This window comes from Mustela nivalis (genome assembly GCF_964662115.1).
Source record: "Mustela nivalis genome assembly, chromosome: 3".
Taxonomy (NCBI): Eukaryota; Metazoa; Chordata; class Mammalia; order Carnivora; family Mustelidae; genus Mustela; species Mustela nivalis.
In genome coordinates this window covers 30,593,512-30,602,480 of record NC_139022.1, presented here as the reverse complement: position 1 = coordinate 30,602,480, position 8,969 = coordinate 30,593,512, and the positions used below count along the sequence as shown (strand labels likewise).

The window sequence follows — 8,969 nt, the reverse complement described above, 5'->3', positions numbered from 1 at the left end:
AGAGAACCAAGCATCACTAACCCAGTTGTGACAGTGGGAGCTCTGAAATGTCATTTTTGCTCCCTTCCTTCTGTTCATAATTATCCTCCAAATCATGAACTATTTCAATAGTCTTTGTTTCTCTTTGATTGTCTTTTCCACTTCTATTAAGAAAAAATTTTTGAATTCTACCTGTGGCATTACACAATTCAGAAGCCACAGCTTCCCCAAAGCATCCCCTGGAGTCCCACCACTTGTGGAGTGAGGACTGGTTCTTCCTTCCTTTGTAGATTCAGTGAGTGTATCTTAGAACATTCAGTGGTTCTATCCAGCTTAGCACCCACCTAGGTTTGGGACTATATAAGGTAATTGATGTACAAGCAGGCTGCAGTATCTTCTCTACTGTCCAAGTAGCAGAGTGGTAAATGGTTGAGATACGTCCTGAGAGGCATCACGAGATTCTCATGATGCATTTAGCATCCACTTTTAGTTCTATTGCAGTGCCTGCATTGGGGCAACTTTATTAAAAACTAAATTTAAAAAAGAATAAATGAATATAAATAAATAAATAAATATCTCCTCCCAACCTACAAAACCTCTCCACAAAGACAGAATAGAGAGAGGGAACAGCTTGTATTTTTTTTTAAAAAAGATTTTATTTATTCATTTGAAAGCAAGTGGTAGTGAAACTACAAGTAGAGGAGAGGAGCAGAGGTAGAGGGAGAAACAGACTCCTGGCTGAACTGGCATCCTGATGCAGGGCTTGGTCCCTGGACCCTGGGATCATGACCTGAGCCAAAGGCAGATGCTGAACTGACTGAGCCACCCAGACACCCAACAATTTTATTTTTGAACAAGTATTAAACCAGAGGATGAGGTGCTTCACAGGTAATATACTGAGAGCCTGCAAAACAGAAAGAGTCTCATTCTTTCATACTCAGACAGTGACAACCCATTACATATATGCTTTTGAGATAAACAAGCACTGGTCTTCAAATAAGAGGACTTGATGGTACCATTGTCACACTCTGTTCATTCAACAGGTAATGGGGGAAGCAATCTGTGTTAGTTAATTGGCTTTATCCAAAGGGAGAAAAAGCCTTCACACAGTTTATGACAAGAGGTAGTTTTGCCTCTTACCGCAAGGTGTCTATTGAACTTTGGGTCCTCCTCTGCCATGGAGCCTGAGATAGGGGTGCTACATTCCCTGATGATCACGTTTCAAAGAGATGGATCCTAGGTCTTTGAGAAAGACATTCCTGGGTCAGAGCACTGGCAAAAACCTTACTTGGTTTTTAAAAGGTTTAAACACCTAGAAGCAAGAAGGAGCTTACAATGCTAAGGTTTCTAAAGCAAATGCTCTTTAGAGGAGAGTCACTTCTCTTTTTTTAAATTTGCATTTTGTCCTCACACCTTTCTCTCCTCCTTTCTCCTTCTTGTCCCTCAGTACTTGCCCCCCCTTACATCTTTGTCCTACTTCTATAGCTATTCACCTATGACTTATGTCCCATCTCTCTATCCCTTGCATTCTCTGGCTCCCTGAAGTTTTACAGAAGTAAGGATCAAATAATGCTGATAACTTTCTGAAGGCTGCTGAAAAAAGCAAAAGATTTTTCACTGCACGAGGAAAGGGTGGGTCCGTGTCAGAGGGCTGGGCTCTGTCTTTTAGAAGAAACAGGAAGTGGGTATTTGGAGATGCCAGGTTAGTAGTTTCATTTCTTTGTTCCTTTGTTTGTTCTTAGGGTCTAGGGCATGGAGCTCTGGAACCACACCTCCCTCTCCAACCTCATCCTTTGGGGTCTGTTTGGCTACTCAACGTATGATTTATTCCTTTTTTCCCTTGTTGTTCTGGCCTCTGCTGTGGCACTCCTTGGCAACGTCCTCTTCCTCCTGCTCATCCAGGCCAACAGTCACCTGCACACCCCGATGTACTTTTTCCTCAGCCAGCTCTCCATCATGGACCTGCTTGTGATGAGCACAGTGGTTCCCAAGATGGCAGCCAACCTTCTGTCAGGCCGTAAGTCCATCTCTTGGGGTGCCTGTGCCACTCGGATCTTCCTAGTGGTCATGGTAACAGGAGCAGAATGCTTCCTCCTGGGAGTCATGACCTATGACCAGTATGTGGCAGTCTGCCATCCCCTGCGGTATCCCGTCCTCATGAACTAGAAGGCTTGCTCTCTGCTGAACCTGGCATCCTAGATGGTTGGGGTGTCTGACAGTGTGATTGATGTGGGCGTGGTCTTTAGTTTCCCCTACTGTGGCTCTCTGGAGGTGGATCACTTCTTCTTTGAGGTCCCTGCCCTGCTGCTTCTCTCCTGTGCTGACACATCACTCTTTGAGGATCTCATCTATGCTTGCTGTGTGGCCATGGTGCTGTTGCACCATGTGGTCATTGTGTCTTCCTATACCCGGGTCCTCAAAGTTGTCATTAGGATGCCCTCCACAGAGGGGAAGCAGAAGGCTCTGACCACTTGCTCCTCCCACCTGGCTGTGGTGGGCCTATACTATGGAGGAGCCATGTTTAGCTACATGCAGAGGGCCTCCAGTAGTACACCAATGGGAGACCGAGCCACCTCCATCTTCTACACCATCCTCACTCCAATGCTCAACCCACTCATTTACAGGGAGGTAACAAGGGCCCTGAGGAAGGTGCTGAAGAGATGGGGAGTATATGCATGCCTGCCTTTCTGAGGCTTCCTGTGTTGGTCTGCCTCTTCCTCTGCAAGCTCAAGCTCTCTTGTGGCTTCTCTTCTTCCTCTATACTCATTGGACCTCTCTGGCTGGTTGGGGCAAGGCTGTGAGCTGAGTAATCAAAAACCATTTGAATGGAAGATGTCAGGGTAACAGATGGTACATGGCCAGCTGCCCAGTGAATCTTTCCCCATATTGAGCACCACAATTTTCATGGAATGAAAGCCCATAGATGTATTAGTTACCTTCTTCCTAAGATTGGCAGGCTAAGTCTTTATTCTGAGTTGTCTGTTGAAGGTGAGTGAGGAGGGGGAACCAATCCAGAACTCATTTGTGCACTGAATGTGGTACATGATGTTAGGGTCTGGCATGGAGGGGCTATGCTACCTAGGGTAAGGCTATTTCTCTCTCTCTGGACTTCCCTTTATTACCTGTACCATCATAGCTACTAGTACTACTATAGAATAAAAATTCCATTTCTGTGTACCTTATATTATTAAACAGCATAAAGATTTTTGTGTCTTCTTGCAATTGTGCTTTACATACAGGTATTAAAGTGTAAAAACCTCAAAGAAATATGGCTAGAACATTTTATAGTCTATCACTTATGCTGACTGCAGCACACTGCAGAAAGTACAGAGGATACAAATATGTCACTCCCTGCAAAGAGGGAATTTGGGGTCAGACTGATTTTTGATCATTGAGACTCAAGGTGGAACAGGAGTGAGGTGTGAGAAGACTCTGGTAGGAACTGATTTCTATTGTTTCCATCACAGGGGCACTGGAGGGATTTGGGAAATAATCTCTTGATCCATGTCTTCTGCAAAGATCTTCTTCAACACACTGGACCAAACATCTCCCCTTCATCACTCATTCACACTGCTCTCAAGAGACCTGCATGGACTTCCTGAGAGTCCATGGGGATGTCAGGCACTATGTGGGGGTACACTTAGAATGGTGAAGAGGAGGGCATGGTCCAGGCCTGGGAGCATCTGGCCACAGATATAAAGTGTTCCAGGCAGAGGGGACAGTATTCTTGAGCAGAGAGGGGCAGGGATAAAACTAAGGAGAATTGACCAGAGGGAATGGGGCCCACATTGCCTGGGGCATGGTAGGTCATTGTAAGATGATCAGACTTTGAACAGAGGGAGATATGATCCACCATTGGCTTCATAGAACCACTGTGACCATTGTGTAAGATCCATAGAGATGCTCCTATCATGAAACAGGTGAGAAATGATGGCACTTGGACCAGGGTAGAAATAGGAGGTGGCAGAAGTTGACAGGTTTCTGATGTAATTTGAAGATGAAGCCCACAGAATTTTCTGCCTTACTGGGGTTGAATATATTGTTAGTCCACAAGGTTTTATGAGGGATAAATGAGAAATTACATTTACCTTGTTTGTGCTCTGAGCACTTTGTTAGCTTCTTTTATTAAAATGCACATGTGGACACCTGGGTGGTTTAGTTGGTTAACTGTCTGCCTTCTACTCAGGTCCATATTCCAGGATCTTGGGATGGAGTCCTATATTGGGCTCCCTGTTCTGAAGAGTCTGCTTCTTCCTCTGCCTACTCCCTGTTGCTGCTCTCCTCTTTCTCTCTTTCTCCCTTTCTCTCTTGCAAAATTATATAAGTAAAATCTTAAAAAAATAAAATGCACCTATGCTTCAGTAATTAATCCTTTTCGTAAAAATGACGTGCAACTTTAGGGTAAATACCCAGTAGTGCAATTGCTGGGTCATAGGGCAGTTCTATTTTCAACATTTTGAGGAACCTCCATGCTGTTTTCCAGAGCGGCTGCACCAGCTTGCATTCCCACCAACAGTGTAGGAGGGTTCCCCTTTCTCCGCATCCTCACCAACATCTGTCATTTCCTGACTTGTTGATTTTAGCCATTCTGACTGGTGTGAGGTGATATGTCATGGTGGTTTTGATTTGTATTTCCCTGATGCCGAGTGATATGGAGCACTTTTTCATGTGTCTGTTGGCCATCTGGATGTCTTCTTTGCAGAAATGTCTGTTCATGTCCTCTGCCCATTTCTTGATTGGATTATTTGTTCTTTGGGTGTTGAGTTTGCTAAGTTCTTTATAGATTTTGGACACTAGTCCTTTATCTGATAGGTCGTTTGCAAATATCTTCTCCCATTCTGTCAGTTGTCTTTTGATTTTGTTAACTGTTTCCTTTGCTGTGCAAAAGCTTTTGATCTTGATGAAATCCCAATAGTTTATTTTTGCCCTTGCTTCCCTTGCCTTTGGTGATGTTCCTAGGAAGATGTTGCTGTGGCTGAGGTCGAAGAAGTTGCTGCATGTGTACTCCTCAAGGATTTTAATAAATTCCTTTCACACATTGAGGTTCTTCATCCATTTTGAGTCTATTTTGGTGTGTGGTGTAAGGAAACGGTCCAATTTCATTTTTTGCATGTGGCTGTCCAATTTTCCCAGCACCATTTATTGAAGAGGCTGTCTTTTTTCCATTGGACATTCTTTCCTGCTTTGTCGAAGATTAGTTGACTGTAGAGTTGAGGGTCTATTTCTGGGCTCGCTATTCTGTTCCATTGATCTATGTGTCTGTTTTTGTGCCAGTACCATGCTGTCTGGATGATGACAGCTTTGTAATAGAGCTTGAAGTCCGGAATTGTGATGCCACCAACGTTGGCTTTCTTTTTCAATATCCCTTTGGCTATTCGAGGTCTTTTCTGGTTCCATATAAATTTTAGAATTATTTGTTCCATTTCTTTGAAAAAGATGGATGGTACTTTGATAGGAATTGCATTACATGTGTAGATTGCTTTAGGTAGCATAGACATTTTCACAATATTTATTCTTCCAATCCCTGAGCATGGAACATTTTTCCATTTCTTTGTGTCTTCCTCAATTTCTTTCATGAGTACTTTATTGTTTTCTGAGTATAGATTCTGTGCCTCTTTGGTTAGGTTTATTCCTAGGTATCTTATGGTTTGGGGTGCAATTGTAAATGGGATGGACTCCTTAATTTCTCTTTCTTCTGTCTTGTTGTTGGTGTAGAGAAATGCAACTGATTTCTGTGCATTGATTTTATATCCTGACACTTTACTGAATTCCTGTATAAGTTCTAGCAGTTTTGGAGTGGAGTCTTATGGGTTTTCCACATATAGTATCATATCATCTGCGAAGAGTGATAATTTGACTTCTTCTTTGCCGATTTGGATGCCTTTAATTTCCTTTTGTTGTCTGATTGCTGAGGCTAGGACCTCTAGTACTATGTTGAATAGCAGTGGTGATAATGGACATCCCTGCCGTGTTCCTGACCTTAGCGGAAAAGCTTTCAGTTTTTCTCCATTGAGAATGATATTTGCGGTGGGTTTTTCATAGATGGCTTTGATGATATTGAGGTATGTGCCCTCTATCCCTACACTTTGAACAGTTTTGATCAGGAAGGGATGCTGTACTTTGTCAAATGCTTTTTCAGCATCTATTGAGATTATCCTATGGTTCTTGTTCTTTCTTTTATTGATGTGTTGTATCACATTGACTGATTGGCGGATGGTGAACCAACCTTGCAGCCCTGGAATAAGTCCCACTTAGTCGTGGTGAATAATCCTTTTAATGTACTGTTGAATCCTATTGGCTAGTATTTTGGTGAGAATTTTCGCATCTGTGTTCATCAAGGATATAGGTCTATAGCTCTCTTTTTTGATGGGATCCTTGTCTGGTTTTGGGATCAAGGTTATGCTGGCTTCATAAAATGAGTTTGGAAGTTTTCCTTCCATTTCTAATTTCTGGAACAGTTTCAGGAGAATAGGAATAAGTTCTTCTTTAAATGTTTGGTAGAATTCCCCTGGGAAGCCGTCTGGCCCTGGGCTTTTGTTTGTTTGGAGATTTTTAATGACTGTTTCAATCTCCTTACTGGTTATGGGTCTGTTCAGGCTTTCTATTTCTTCCTGGTTCAGTTGTGGTAGTTTATATGTTTCCAGGAATGCATCCATTTCTTCCAGATTGTCAAATTTATTGGCGTAGAGTTGCTCATGGTATGTTCTTATAATAGTTTGTATTTCTTTGGTGTCTGTTGTGATCTCTCCTCTTTTGTTCATGATTTTATTTATTTGGGCCATTTCTCTTTTCTTTTTGATAAGTCTGGCCAGGGGTTTATCAATTTTATTAACTCTTTCAAAGAACCAGCTCCTAGTTTCGCTGATTTGTTCTATTGTCTTTTTGGTTTCTATTTCATTGATTTCTGCTCTGAAATTTATGATTTCTCTTCTTCTGCTGGGCTTAGGGTTTCTTTCTTGTTCTTTCTCCAGCTCCTTTAGGTGTAGGGTTAGGTTGTGTACCTGAGACCTTTCTTGTTTCTTGAGAAAGGCTTGTACCGCTCTATATTTTCCTCTCAGGACTGCCTTTGTTGTGTCCCACAGATTTTGAACCGTTGTATTTTCATTATCATTTGTTTCCATGACTTTTTTCAATTCTTCTTTAATTTCCTGGTTGACCCATTCATTCTTTAGAAGGATGCTGTTTAGTCTCCATGTATTTGGGTTCTTTCCAAACTTCCTTTTGTGGTTGAGTTCTAGGTTCAGAGCATTGTGGTCTGAAAATATTCAGGGAATGATCCCAATCTTTTGATACCGGTTGAGTCCTGATTTAGGACCGAGGATGTGATCTATTCTTGAGAATGTTCCATGTGCACTAGAGAAGAATGTGTATTCTGTTGCTTTGGGATGAAATGTTCTGAATATATCTATGATGTCCATCAGGTCCAGTGGGTCGTTTAAGGCCTTTATTTCCTTGCTGATCTTTTGCTTGGATGATCTGTCCATTTCAGTGAGGGGAGTGTTAAAGTCCCCTACTATTATTGTATTATTGTTGATGTGTTTCTTTGATTTTGTTATTAATTGGTTTATATAGTTGGCTGCTCCCACGTTGGGGGCATAGATATTTAAAATTGTTAAATCTTCTTGTTGGACAGACCCTTTGAGTATGATATAGTGTCCTTCCTCATCTCCTATTACAGTCTTTGGCTTAAAATCTAATTGATCTGATATAAGGATTGCCACTCCTGCTTTCTTCTGATGTCCATTAGCATGGTAAATTCTTTTCCACCCCCTCACTTTAAATCTGGAGGTGTCTTCGGACTTAAAATGAGTTTCTTGGAGGCAACATATAGATGGGTTTTGTTTTTTTATCCATTCTGATACCCTGTGTCTTTTGATTGGGGCATTTAGCTCATTAACATTCAGGGTAACTACTGAGAGATATGAATTTAGTGCCATTGTATTGCATGTAAGGTGACTGTTACTGTATATGGTCTCTGTTCCTTACTGATCTACCACCTGTAGGCTGTCTCTTTGCTTAGAGGACCCCTTTCAATATTTCCTGTAGAGCTGGTTTGGTGTTTGCAAATTCTTTCAGTTTTTGTTTGTCCTGGAAGCTTTTAATCTCTCCTTCTATTTTCAATGATAGCCTAGCTGGATATAGTATTCTGGGCTGCATGTTTTTCTCGTTTAGTGCTCTGAAAATATCATGCCAGCTCTTTCTGGCCTGCCAGGTCTCTGTGGATAAGTCAGCTGCCAATCTAATATTTTTACCATTGTATGTTACAGACTTCTTTTCCCGGGCTGCTTTCAGGATTTTCTCTTTGTCACTGACTTGTAAATTTTCCTATTAGGTGACGGGGTGTGGGCCTATTCTTATTGATTTTGAGGGGCGTTCTCTGAACCTCCTGAATTTTGATGCTCGTTCCCTCTGCCATATTGGGGAAATTCTCCCCAATAATTCTCTCCAGTATACCTTCTGCACCCCTCTCTCTTTCTTCTTCTTCTGGAATACCAATTATTCTAATGTTGTTTCGTCTTATGGTGTCACTTATCTCTGGAATTCTCCCCTCATGGTCCAGTAGCTGTTTGTTCCTCTTTTGCTCAGCTTCTTTATTCTCTGTCATTTGGTCTTCTATATCACTAATTCTTTCTTCTGCCTCATTTATCCTAGCAGTGAGAGCCTCCATTTTTTATTGCACCTCATTAATAACTTTTCTGATTTCAACCTGGTTAGATTTTAGTTCTTTTATTTCTCCAGAAAGGGCTTTTATATCTCGCAAGAGGGTTTCTCTAATATCTTCCATGCCTTTTTCGAGCCCGGCTAGAACCTTGAGAATTGTCATTCTGAACTCTAGATCTGACACATTACCAATGTCTGTATTGATTAGGTCCCTAGCCTTCGGTACTGCCTCTTGTTCTTTTTTTGTGGTGAATTTTTCCGTCTTGTCATTTTGTCCAGATAAGAGTATATGAAGGAGCAAGTAAAATACTAAAAGGGTGCCAACAACC

At 41.7% G+C, this 8,969-nt stretch overlaps 1 pseudogene across 1 annotated transcript; it reads left to right on the top strand.

The window, feature by feature from the left end:
- The first annotated feature begins 1,731 nt into the window (after positions 1–1,731).
- Positions 1,732–2,670, top strand: LOC309861996 (olfactory receptor 2M5-like; annotated as a pseudogene). The gene has a single exon. The product of its transcript is annotated as an olfactory receptor 2M5-like (transcript).
- The last annotated feature ends 6,299 nt before the right edge of the window (positions 2,671–8,969 follow it).